Source organism: Pygocentrus nattereri, chromosome 22 (assembly GCF_015220715.1).
Source record: "Pygocentrus nattereri isolate fPygNat1 chromosome 22, fPygNat1.pri, whole genome shotgun sequence".
Taxonomy (NCBI): Eukaryota; Metazoa; Chordata; class Actinopteri; order Characiformes; family Serrasalmidae; genus Pygocentrus; species Pygocentrus nattereri.
Window position 1 is genome coordinate 10,687,731 of NC_051232.1, and position 10,610 is coordinate 10,698,340.

General features: G+C 44.0%; 1 pseudogene; it reads left to right on the plus strand.

The window, feature by feature from the left end:
- The first annotated feature begins 2,569 nt into the window (after positions 1 to 2,569).
- On the plus strand, positions 2,570 to 10,131 carry LOC119261975 (annotated as a pseudogene).
- Positions 10,132 to 10,610: the final 479 nt, after the last annotated feature.

A 10,610-nucleotide genomic window follows, 5' to 3' on the forward strand; every position in this document is an offset into this window, starting at 1 on the left:
AAAGACCGGACACTCGATCACTGCTACACAAACATCCGGGATGCCTACAAAGCCCTCCCCCGACCCCTGTTCGGCAAATCAGATCACTCTTCCATCTTACTCCTGCCAACCTACAGGCAGAGGATGAAACGGGAGCCGCCCACCATCAGGGAGGTGCGCCGCTGGGGTGACCAATCAGACGCTACACTTCAGGACTGTTTTGATCACGTGGACTGGGAGATGTTCCGTGATTAGTCAGACAGCATTGACGAGTACGCAGATGTCACCTCCTTCATACGCAAGTGTGTGGATGACGTAGTGCCCTCCAGATCAGTCCGCGTCTACCCCCATCAGAAGCCCTGGCTGAACCGTGATGTGCGCTCCGCTCTCAGCGTACGCAGCGCTACTTTCAGATCTGGGAATACGGAGGAGTATAAGCAAGCCAGCTATGCTCTCCGTAGAACCATTAAAGCAGCCAAGCGCGGGTACAAAGAGAAAGTGGAAGCACAGTTCAACACAACCAACACCCGGAGCTTGTGGCAGGGGCTAAATAACATCACAGACTACAAGAGAAGCTCTCGCAGTTTGTCCAACACCAGCGCTGTTCTGTCAGACGAGCTGAACCACTTCTACGTTCGCTTCGAGGCAGATCACGCTGTGTGCCTGGAGAGTGCCCCGCCCACCACTGATCCCAACCCACCCTCTGTCTCCGAAGCTGATGTGCGCAGAGCCTTCCAACGGGTGAACCCACGCAAGTCAGCTGGTCCAGACGGCGTACCCGGGAGAGTGCTTAAAGTCTGCTCTAAGGAATTAGCAGGAGTGTATGCAGACATTTACAACACCTCTCTCTCTCTCGATCGTGCCGGCAAGCTTCAAACTGGCTACTATTGTGCCAGTTCCTAAGACAGCCAGCACTACCTGTCTGAATGACTGGAGACCTGTTGCCCTAACCTCCATCATAAGCAAATGCTTCTAGAGGCTGGTCAGGGATATCATCTGCTCCTCACTGCCTGCCACCCTGGACCCACTCCAGTTTGCGTACAGGCTGAACAGATCTACGGACGATGCGATCGCCCTGACCCTGCACACTGCCCTCTCCCACCTGGACAAGAGGGATACGTATGTGAGAATGCTGTTTGTGGACTACAGTTCAGCATTCAACACCATCATTCCCTCAAGGCTCGACATCAAGCTCCGGGATCTGGGTCTGAACAGGACACCGTGCAGCTGGATCCTTAACTTCCTGACGGGTCGACGGCAGGTGGTAAGGATGGGCAATATCACATCCTCATCTCTGACCCTCAACACTGGAGCCCCTCAGGGCTGTGTGCTCAGTCCGCTCCTGTACTCCCTGTACACCCACGACTGCACAGCCAGACACAGCTCCAATGTCATCATCAAGTTTGCTGACGACACAACGATTGTAGGCCTGATCTCCAACAACGATGAATCGGCCTACAGAGAGGAGGTTAACATCCTGGAAAACTGGTGCCAGGAGAATAACCTCTCTCTAAACGTCAGTAAGACTAAGGAGCTGATCGTGGACTTCAGGAAGCAGGAGAGAGTACACCCCCCCGATCTCCATCAATGGGACTGCGGTAGAGAGGGTTAGCAGCTTCAAGTTCCTTGGTGTTCACATCAGCGAGGATCTGACAGAACACACTACACGGGTGGTGAAGGCCCAACAACGCCTCTACTTCCTCAGGCGGCTGAGGAGGTTTGGTCTGAACCCCAGCATCCTCAGGACTTTCTACACCTGCACTGTGGAAAGTATCCTGACTGGCAGCATCACCACCTGGTACGGGAGCTGTACCGCCCTCGAGAGGAAATCCCTGCAGAGGGTAGTACGCACAGCGCAATACATCACCGGAGTTCAGCTCCCAAACCTTCTGGATTTATACATCAGCCGCTGCCTGAGGAAATCTAGAAGGATTATGAAGGACCCCTCCCACCCAAGCCACTGCCTGTTTTCACAGCTGCCGAGTGGAAGGAGGCTTAGAAGCTTGAAGACCAGAACTAACCGGTTCCGAGACAGCTTCTTCCCCCAGGCGACCAGACTGTGGAACAGAGAGTAGAACAGTGTTCTGCCCTACCCACCCCATTGCCACCCCATACGAACTCAATGCACTCTGCACTTTACCCTGCACTCCACTTACTTTACTTTATACTGCACATTGGGACTCATTCTCTACCATGCACTTTACTCTAAGTCACCTACTGGACTATCTCCGCACTTACATTCAGTGGGAACTTGCACCCAAGTTTTTCACTCACCTGTACTCCTGTACTCTTGTGATGTGACAATAAATCTGATTTGATTAGGTGATTGATAGGAACAGAATGAACCTCTTTTGCCCTACAAATAATTTCAAATGTGTTTTGCGATCTGTCTTGCTCAGTTTCTGAACCCCCATGCTGCACATAACACGTTAGAAACTATAGCCAATGAGATACAGGCAAAGGCTGCTTACATGCGCGATCACAAGGTTGGGTTTAATGACATTGGTCATTTCGATTACAAGTTTGATGTCAAAATAGTCGTGTTCCACAAGAGCAGTTTGGGTGGTTTATCATCAGACTCTGGTCTGCTACTCTGGTCTGCTCTCTGCTACTGTCTTGCTGCTGTTGCTGGTGGTGTGCTGATTGCTAGCTCTCTTTAATTTACTTCAATTTCTACATTTACCCCTGTTTTCTTCCTCTTTCACCCTTCATACTTACTAATCCACCTTTAGCCTGCTTCCACTTTGCTCTACCCACCTATTAATCCACTCTTAGCTCACTTTTACAGACTTCTTCCACAGGTTTGCTGGATTAGCTGTTTGCTGCTGCTGTTTGGTTTGTGTTAGTTTGTAATTTCAACTGAAACAAGGTGAGTGCTTTTTTGTCATGGCTACTGCTGGGTTTTTCTCTTGTTCAGAGTGTGGCATGTTTAGTTTAGACCCCTTCTCCACCGATAGTCATAATGATAGTGGTGTTTGTTCAAAGTGCAAGCTAGTTAACTGCCTGGTAGAGAAGGTGGACAAGTTAGAGCTGCGTATCCGGGGTTTAATAAGGGATAGACAGCAAGGGTCACTGTTAGCAGCCCCGGGTACACCAGGGAGAGCTAGTACCCCCTCGACTCCGGCCTTAGAGCCCCCACAGCAGGGCGAATGGGTAACGTCTCGGCGGCATAGTCGAAAGGCTAAGGCTAATGCTACCGCAAAGGCCACAGCCAGCCCACCTGTACACCATGCTCCCCCAGTTCACGTGTCAAACAGGTTTGCCCCGCTCAGTGAAGCACCCGCTGAGGAGCCTGTTAAAGGTACTCTGGTGATAGGAGATTCTATCGTCCGGCACGTGAAATTAGCTACTCCTTTAGGGGCACCAGCGGCTAGAGTTATCTGCTTACCGGGAGCCAGAGCACCGGACATTAGTGGCAACCTTAGGCTGTTAGCAAATATTCGAGGATAGTTATTCATGTAGGGGCCAATGATATTCGTCTGCGGCAGTCTGAAGTAACTAAGGCTAATATTAATGAGGTGGTTAAACAGGCCCAGACGCTGTCCGAGGAGGTAATCTGTTCTGGCCCCATCCCAATGAGGCGTGGCGATGAAGCTTACAGCAGGCTTTCTTCGCTGAACCGCTGGATGTCCAAGTGGTGTACGGACAATCATGTGGGCTTTATAGACAACTGGCTAATGTTTGAGGGCAAGCCTGGTCTTTTAGGTAGGGATGGTGTCCACCCCACGCGGGATGGTGCTGCCTTACTTTCGTGCAGCATAGCACATAGTCTCTTAGTTAGTCGGCAGAGTAGCAGTAGCCTTAGAAGCTGCTGACAAACCGGAGCCGGGACCAGGCCGCAGACAGAGAGGCTTAACCGACCGTCTGTGAGCTGCAGAGAGACGTTACCTAGATACCAATGTATTCAGACTGTGTCTGTCCCCCGAGTCAAACATAAATGTCAAAAAACTCAAACAGTAAATCTAAATAACCTAACGTATATTAAACAATCATATCCAGACTGTAGCACTAGCACTTCAAAACTAAAGATTGGTTTACTTAACATAAGATCTCTAAATTCAAAAGCAGTAATAGTGAATGAAATCATAACTGATCAGAAATTTGATGTGTTGTGCCTCACTGAAACCTGGATTAGACCCGATGAATATTTAGCATTAAACGAAGCCACCCCTGCAGGCTATAATTATATACACAACCCCAGATCGTCCGGTAGAGGAGGTGGGGTCTGCATAATTTTTAGAAATTCACTAGCTGTCAATCAGAAACACTATGATAATTTCACTTCTTTTGAGCTTCTTTACATCAATATAATTAATCCAATTACAAAACAGAATGCATTTTCTTTAATTAATATTTACAGACCACCAGGACCCCATGTAGAATTTTTAAAAGAATGTAGTGATTTCGCTGCAGATTTAGCAGTTTGTAGTGATAAAGTAATTATAGTAGGAGACTTCAACATTCATTTTGAAAAAGTTGATGACTCATTAAAAAAGGCTTTTGCATCAATTCTAGACTCAGTTGGTATTGCTCAAAATGTAACAGGACCTACGCATTACTGTAATCATACTCTGGATCTGGTTTTGACCCTGGGTGTTAGCATAGATAACCTAGATATTCTCTCAAACCTCAGATCATTATCTTATTTCTTATAAACTTCATCTTAGTCATAATATACGTACATCCCCCAGCTACTCTATGAAACGTTCAATAACGCCCTTTACCGCTCAACAATTTACTGATAACCTTCCTGATTTATCAACCATAGTGTACTCTCCAGGTAACCCAGCAGAACTAGACAAACTAACTGATTGTTTAGAAAATACCTTCCGGTCTACTTTAGATGGTGTAGCACCACTTAAACACAAAAAACAGAGACAGAAAAAACTTGCGCCGTGGTATAACGACCAAACTCGTACTTTAAAGCAATTAGTACGAAATTTTGAGCGAAAATGGCGATCAACCAAACTGGAAGTATTCCACTCTGCTTGGAAAGACAGTATTGTTGAATATAGAAGAGAAATTAATAAAGCCCGCTCAGAGTATCTGGCCTCTCAGATCGAGATTAATAAAAACAACCCTAGAGTTCTCTTTAGTGTTATTTCTAAACTGACTAAAAATCAGGCAGGTACTGATCCTCAGATTCCAGCAATCCACACTAGCAATGCTTTTATGGACTATTTTGATAATAAAATCGAAAATATTCGGGACAAAATTCAACAGATAAATAGCACATCTTGTCTGTCATCTGGTGTGGCTGATATAGAACAAAATCCAGCTACCGAAGTCAGGTTGGAAGTTTTTAACCCACTACATCAGTTAGAACTGGAGAAAATTATCTCCTCATCAAACTGCACAACCTGTACACTTGATGCAGTTCCCACAAAACTATTAAAACAGGTATTACCAGACATAATTAAACCACTATTAACAATAGTAAACTCATCATTAAACCTGGGGCATGTTCCCAAAGCCTTTAAACTAGCAGTAATTAAACCTTTGATCAAGAAACCAAATCTTGATCCTAGTGTACTATCTAACTATAGACCTATTTCAAATTTACCATTTATTTCTAAGATTTTAGAAAAGGCCGTGGCCCAACAACTTGGCTCTTATCTGCAAAGAAACCAGATCTATGAAAAATTCCAATCTGGATTTAGGCCTCATCATAGCACTGAGACAGCTCTAGTTAAGATAACAAATGATCTGCTTCTTGCCGCTGACCAAGGCTGCGTTTCTTTACTGGTACTTCTTGATCTGAGCGCAGCTTTTGATACAATAGATCATAATATCCTCCTAGAAAGATTAGAGAAAATGGTCGGTATAACTGGAACTGCCTTATCGTGGTTCAAATCATACTTGACCGATCGTTTTCAGTTTGTGAGGGTAAATAATATAGCCTCCAATTATACAAAGGTTAGATATGGAGTTCCACAAGGCTCTATCTTAGGACCGTTATTATTTACGTTATACATGCTCCCCCTGGGCAAAGTTATTAGAAAACAATGTTAATTTTCATTGTTATGCAGACGACATGCAGCTCTTCATATCAGCCAAACCTGATGACAAACAGAGAATAAAGAAAATGGAGGATTGCGTAAAAGATGTGAAATCATGGATGTCACACAACTTTCTTCTATTAAATAGTGATAAAACAGAAGTTCTTCTATTAGGCCCTAAAGCTGCTAGAAATAAATTATCACACCTAATGTTGAATCTGGCCGACTTCTCAGTCACACCTGGTTCAACAGCTAAAAATCTTGGCGTTATCATAGATTTAGATCTAGCATTTGATAAACACATATCTAATGTTACTAAAACAGCTTTTCTACATCTCCGTAACATCGCCAAGCTAAGAAATGCTTTATCCTTACATGACGCAGAAGAATTAGTACATGCCTTCATTACGTCAAGGCTAGACTACTGTAATGCGCTACTGTCAGGATGTTCTAGCAGTAACTTAAATAAACTTCAGCTAGTTCAAAATGCTGCAGCCAGGGTCCTTACTAGAACTAGAAAATTTGACCATATTAGTCCAGTCCTATCAGCTCTTCACTGGCTTCCAGTCAAATTCCGCATAGACTATAAAATTCTCCTGTTAACGTATAAAGCCCTACATGGGCTCGCTCCTGAGTATCTGAGAGACCTTATCTCCTATTATGAACCACCACGATTACTTAGATCACAGGGTGCTGGCTTCCTAGTAGTTCCCAAAATTCAGAGAAGCTCTGCAGGAGGAAGAGCTTTCTCTTATAAAGCGCCCCAACTCTGGAATAATCTCCCCGATAATGTTCGGGACTCAGACACAGTCTCAATCTTTAAGTCTAGACTAAAAACTTACTTGTTTAGTTTAGCTTTTGGTAGTTAAATGTTAATTCCCTTTAGATAAGGCTGCAGATCCAGGGGTTCATGGACATAGTGAATTGTGGGTAAACTGAGATGCTGGTGCTGCTGTCACTCACTACATGCAGTCACTCAGGTTTGTGGACGGTGGAGTGGGTGAATGCCAGTGTCTCAGGGAGCCTCCGTGTCTGTTACCTTCTGGCTCTCTCCCTTTAGTTAGGCTGTTATATTCAGACCTGCCGGAGTCATTAGTCACACTCTGATAATTTTTTACATTTTCTGTTCTTCATAAATCCAGTCTAAACTAATTCCTAAATCTTTCCTTCCTCCGAGTTACTGACTGTCCACCGGTCCGGCCCAATACTGATGGATGTCCCACCCTCAAGTCCCCCTGCCCCCCTGATTGACCAGACTGATGGAAGTTTCTGGAACGCAGCTTCTCCACTACAGATCACATCCAAATCTATATGAACTCTAATTGTTTCCACTGTTGATTATACACACCTGAATATATTAGAACTGCGTGGATGTAAAATTGACTTTTCAATGTTTAACTTATAAGTTGTCTGACCAGTGGTAGGATGGTCCCCCCTTTAGATGTGAGTCTTGGTCCTCCCGAGGTTTCTTCCTCCTCCAGCTCTGAGGGAGTTTTTCCTTGCCTCAGCGCTCACGGGGGTTCTGTATATTCTGTATATTATGTTCAGTGTTTTGTCTGATTCTCTGTGCTGTGATTCCCATTTTTGTAAAGCTGCTTTGTGACAACATCAGTTGTAAAAAGCGCTATATAAATAAATTTGATTTGATTTGAGTTTAGAGAAGTACCAAAACAAGACAAACCACATTCAGGGACTGTTTCTGCATCTCCATGATTGTCATTACTACATGATCAATTTGAAAGCGTTCATGTCATACATTTGTAAGTTTTGTTAAGGGGTACACTAACGCGAGAGATTGTAGTTGTAAATATCATTGCGATGTGTGTTGACAGATTTACAGTAGCGTGAAGTCTACACAATACTTGATACGTCTGGGTTTCTGACTGCAATCTGATTGTTATGACCAACACAAGATTGCATCCTCATGTGATGACAAAATACTGTAGATCATGCGGTTGACTTAGTTTAACTAAACTAAAACCCCACAAGTGTATGTCAGGACGTGTTCACTGCTGTGAAGAATTAATATCAGATACAACACGAATGTTATTCAACCGATCAAATTAAAAGAACCAAGTGAATCTTACATCTTTGACTTTGAGACACGATTTGAAAATGGTAAGCATGAAGCTAACTTTGTCTGCTAACTTTGTCAATCACATTTGACGGTAGAGTTCAAGAGTTCAATATCAAGGCTACACATGCTTAGCACACTATGCTGCCAGTTTTGACAATTTCCTATTACTGGAATATTTTTCAAAAGCAGGCATCGTAGTCAAAGTCACCATGATGGCGTGCATCTCCATGTGTGACGAAGGGAGGATTCTTATGTCCGTATGCTCTTTGTGGATTTCACATCTGCCTTTAACACCATGATTCTCCAGACCCTGGCTTACAAACTCCATACACTTGGACTGAGCACCTCTCTCTCTGCAATTGGGTCCCGGACTTCCTGACTAACAGGCTGCAGTCTGTGAGGATCCACAACATCTCCTTCACCATCATCCTCAACACCGGCTCCCCTCAGGGCTGTGTGCTGAGCCCCCTTCCTTTACACTGCTCACATATGACTGCTCAGCCATCCATCCAGGCTGTCATATTGTAAAGTTTGCGGACAATACAGTAGTGGTTGGATGCATCACAAATAGTGTTGAGTCTGGCTACAGGCAGGAGATGGAACACCTGGAGAGTTGGTGCAGTGAGAATAATCTCTAATAGTATATCCCCTACACTTTCGATATGTTTGATTTATGACCCTCCCTGTGTGATTTGTGGCCCATGATTTATGATCCTTGATTCATAACCTAAATTTATGACCCCTCTGTGACCGGTCAATTTATGACTACCCCCCTCTCCTTCCCATCTCTGTGACAGGCCGGTTTGAGGGACAGGTCAGTCTGGTGTATTTTACGACCCCCCCCCCGCCCCCCCTGCCCCCCCCTACCACCAATATTGGTGGGGGTAAATCAGTAGGGAGGGGATGTTTGTGTGATTCCAAAAGTGTGTTAAAAAGTGCCAGAATGTCTAGTCCACAAATCAATTCTAAACATTTAGTCTTACTGAAACTGCAGAGAAAAGTTTTTTTTTTTTTAGTTTTTATTTTGTTAATATTTGCTCTGGTTGTGTGTACAATATTTAATAAGAGTCTGACCAGGTTTGAATTTGTCCAAAGAACGCGTTTTCGGTTTTGTTTTTAAAAATGAAAGAGACTGTTACACTATTCACACAATGAATTTGGTTGGAAACACAAACGAGCGACTGTCACACAACAACATCCACACTGGGTGCAGAAGAGTCGCTTTTGTAGGTGTAGAGTGTTCAATTGTGCTTTTAAAGGCTACAATAAAAAGGCCACAATAAGGTTCTCAGTTACTAACCCATCAGTTGGAGAGATTCTGGACATTATTTTGGGGTTTTGCCAGTGAAGATACAAATTTCTTCCATACCCCTCACATCAACACCGTGTTAATGAAGTCTGAAATTAAAGATTTTTTTTTTTTCATAGGGAGTTAGAAGAAATTAAAAAACAAGAAATATCCTTTTTGTAAATTAGCTTTGGAAAGAAAATGCGAAAGTTCCAGCATGTCTGCATGTGTGAGGGTTGAGGGGGTTTGTGCGTGATGGGGCGCAAGCGTGTGATGTCTAACCAAATCAACTGATCCGACACCGGACAAGAAGGTGTGGCAAATGAGAAAATGGTATATAGAGCCACGTAATAGCGGCCCCAAATACTTTCAACTCCAACATTTGCTGTTCAGAAAAACTGATCAAAGCCATGGACGCCAACATTCTCTGAGTATGCTGCATGCCGTAGACTTTGGCCTAATATTCTGTTATAAGAAATTCAAACAGCATCACAATTTCTTTGTTTAACAGGAACATTTTCTTGGTCTAGGTGCATCTGAGGTTGAAACGATCCTTGCTATTAGAAGTATTGAAGGATCTTCTCAACATTGAAGGAGTCACAGTTTCTTATTTTATTTGTTTGTAGTTGCTGATAGAATTATTTTGACTTTTGTTACAGAATCTGTCAACAAAGCGAGTTATGAGAATCCATTGGGTGAGTCGACTTTATACTGTATATTTTTCTGTGTTAGTTGTTGGTGTATAATACCAACTTATTTCCTGTAGCAGTTCTGACCCGTTTGGTTGAAACAGGCATCTTAACACCGCCAGGATTCGATGCAGCACCCAGTACCTCTGTGGCTTGCGAACCTGGCGCTTTGATTGCATTTAAGCCCTGTTTAACAAGCAGTCCTGGGGGCCTGCCAGAGTGGAAGGAGTCAAAGTGCTGATAAGTCAGCTTCCCATGGAAAACGTCCAAGAACGTGTCTGAGTACAAATAACTGCTCCATTTCACACGGGAAACGTCTTCGGTTTGATAATGGCTATAAATTTGTGGGTAAGAAATTAAAGTGAACTTTAAAATGTAACCAACATTAATGGTTGTGTGTAAATGATTTTTCCTTGAACTGTTTACAGATACATACCAGTGACCGTGCTGCATGGGGTGGTGTGGGGCAGACAGGAGCGGCTTCGGAGTTTGACGCTGTGGTCTGGACTGTGGAGCTTTTGAATACGTGGGACCAGAACAGTTTCACAGAAAAGCCGGATGATGCTGTGGATACTGGA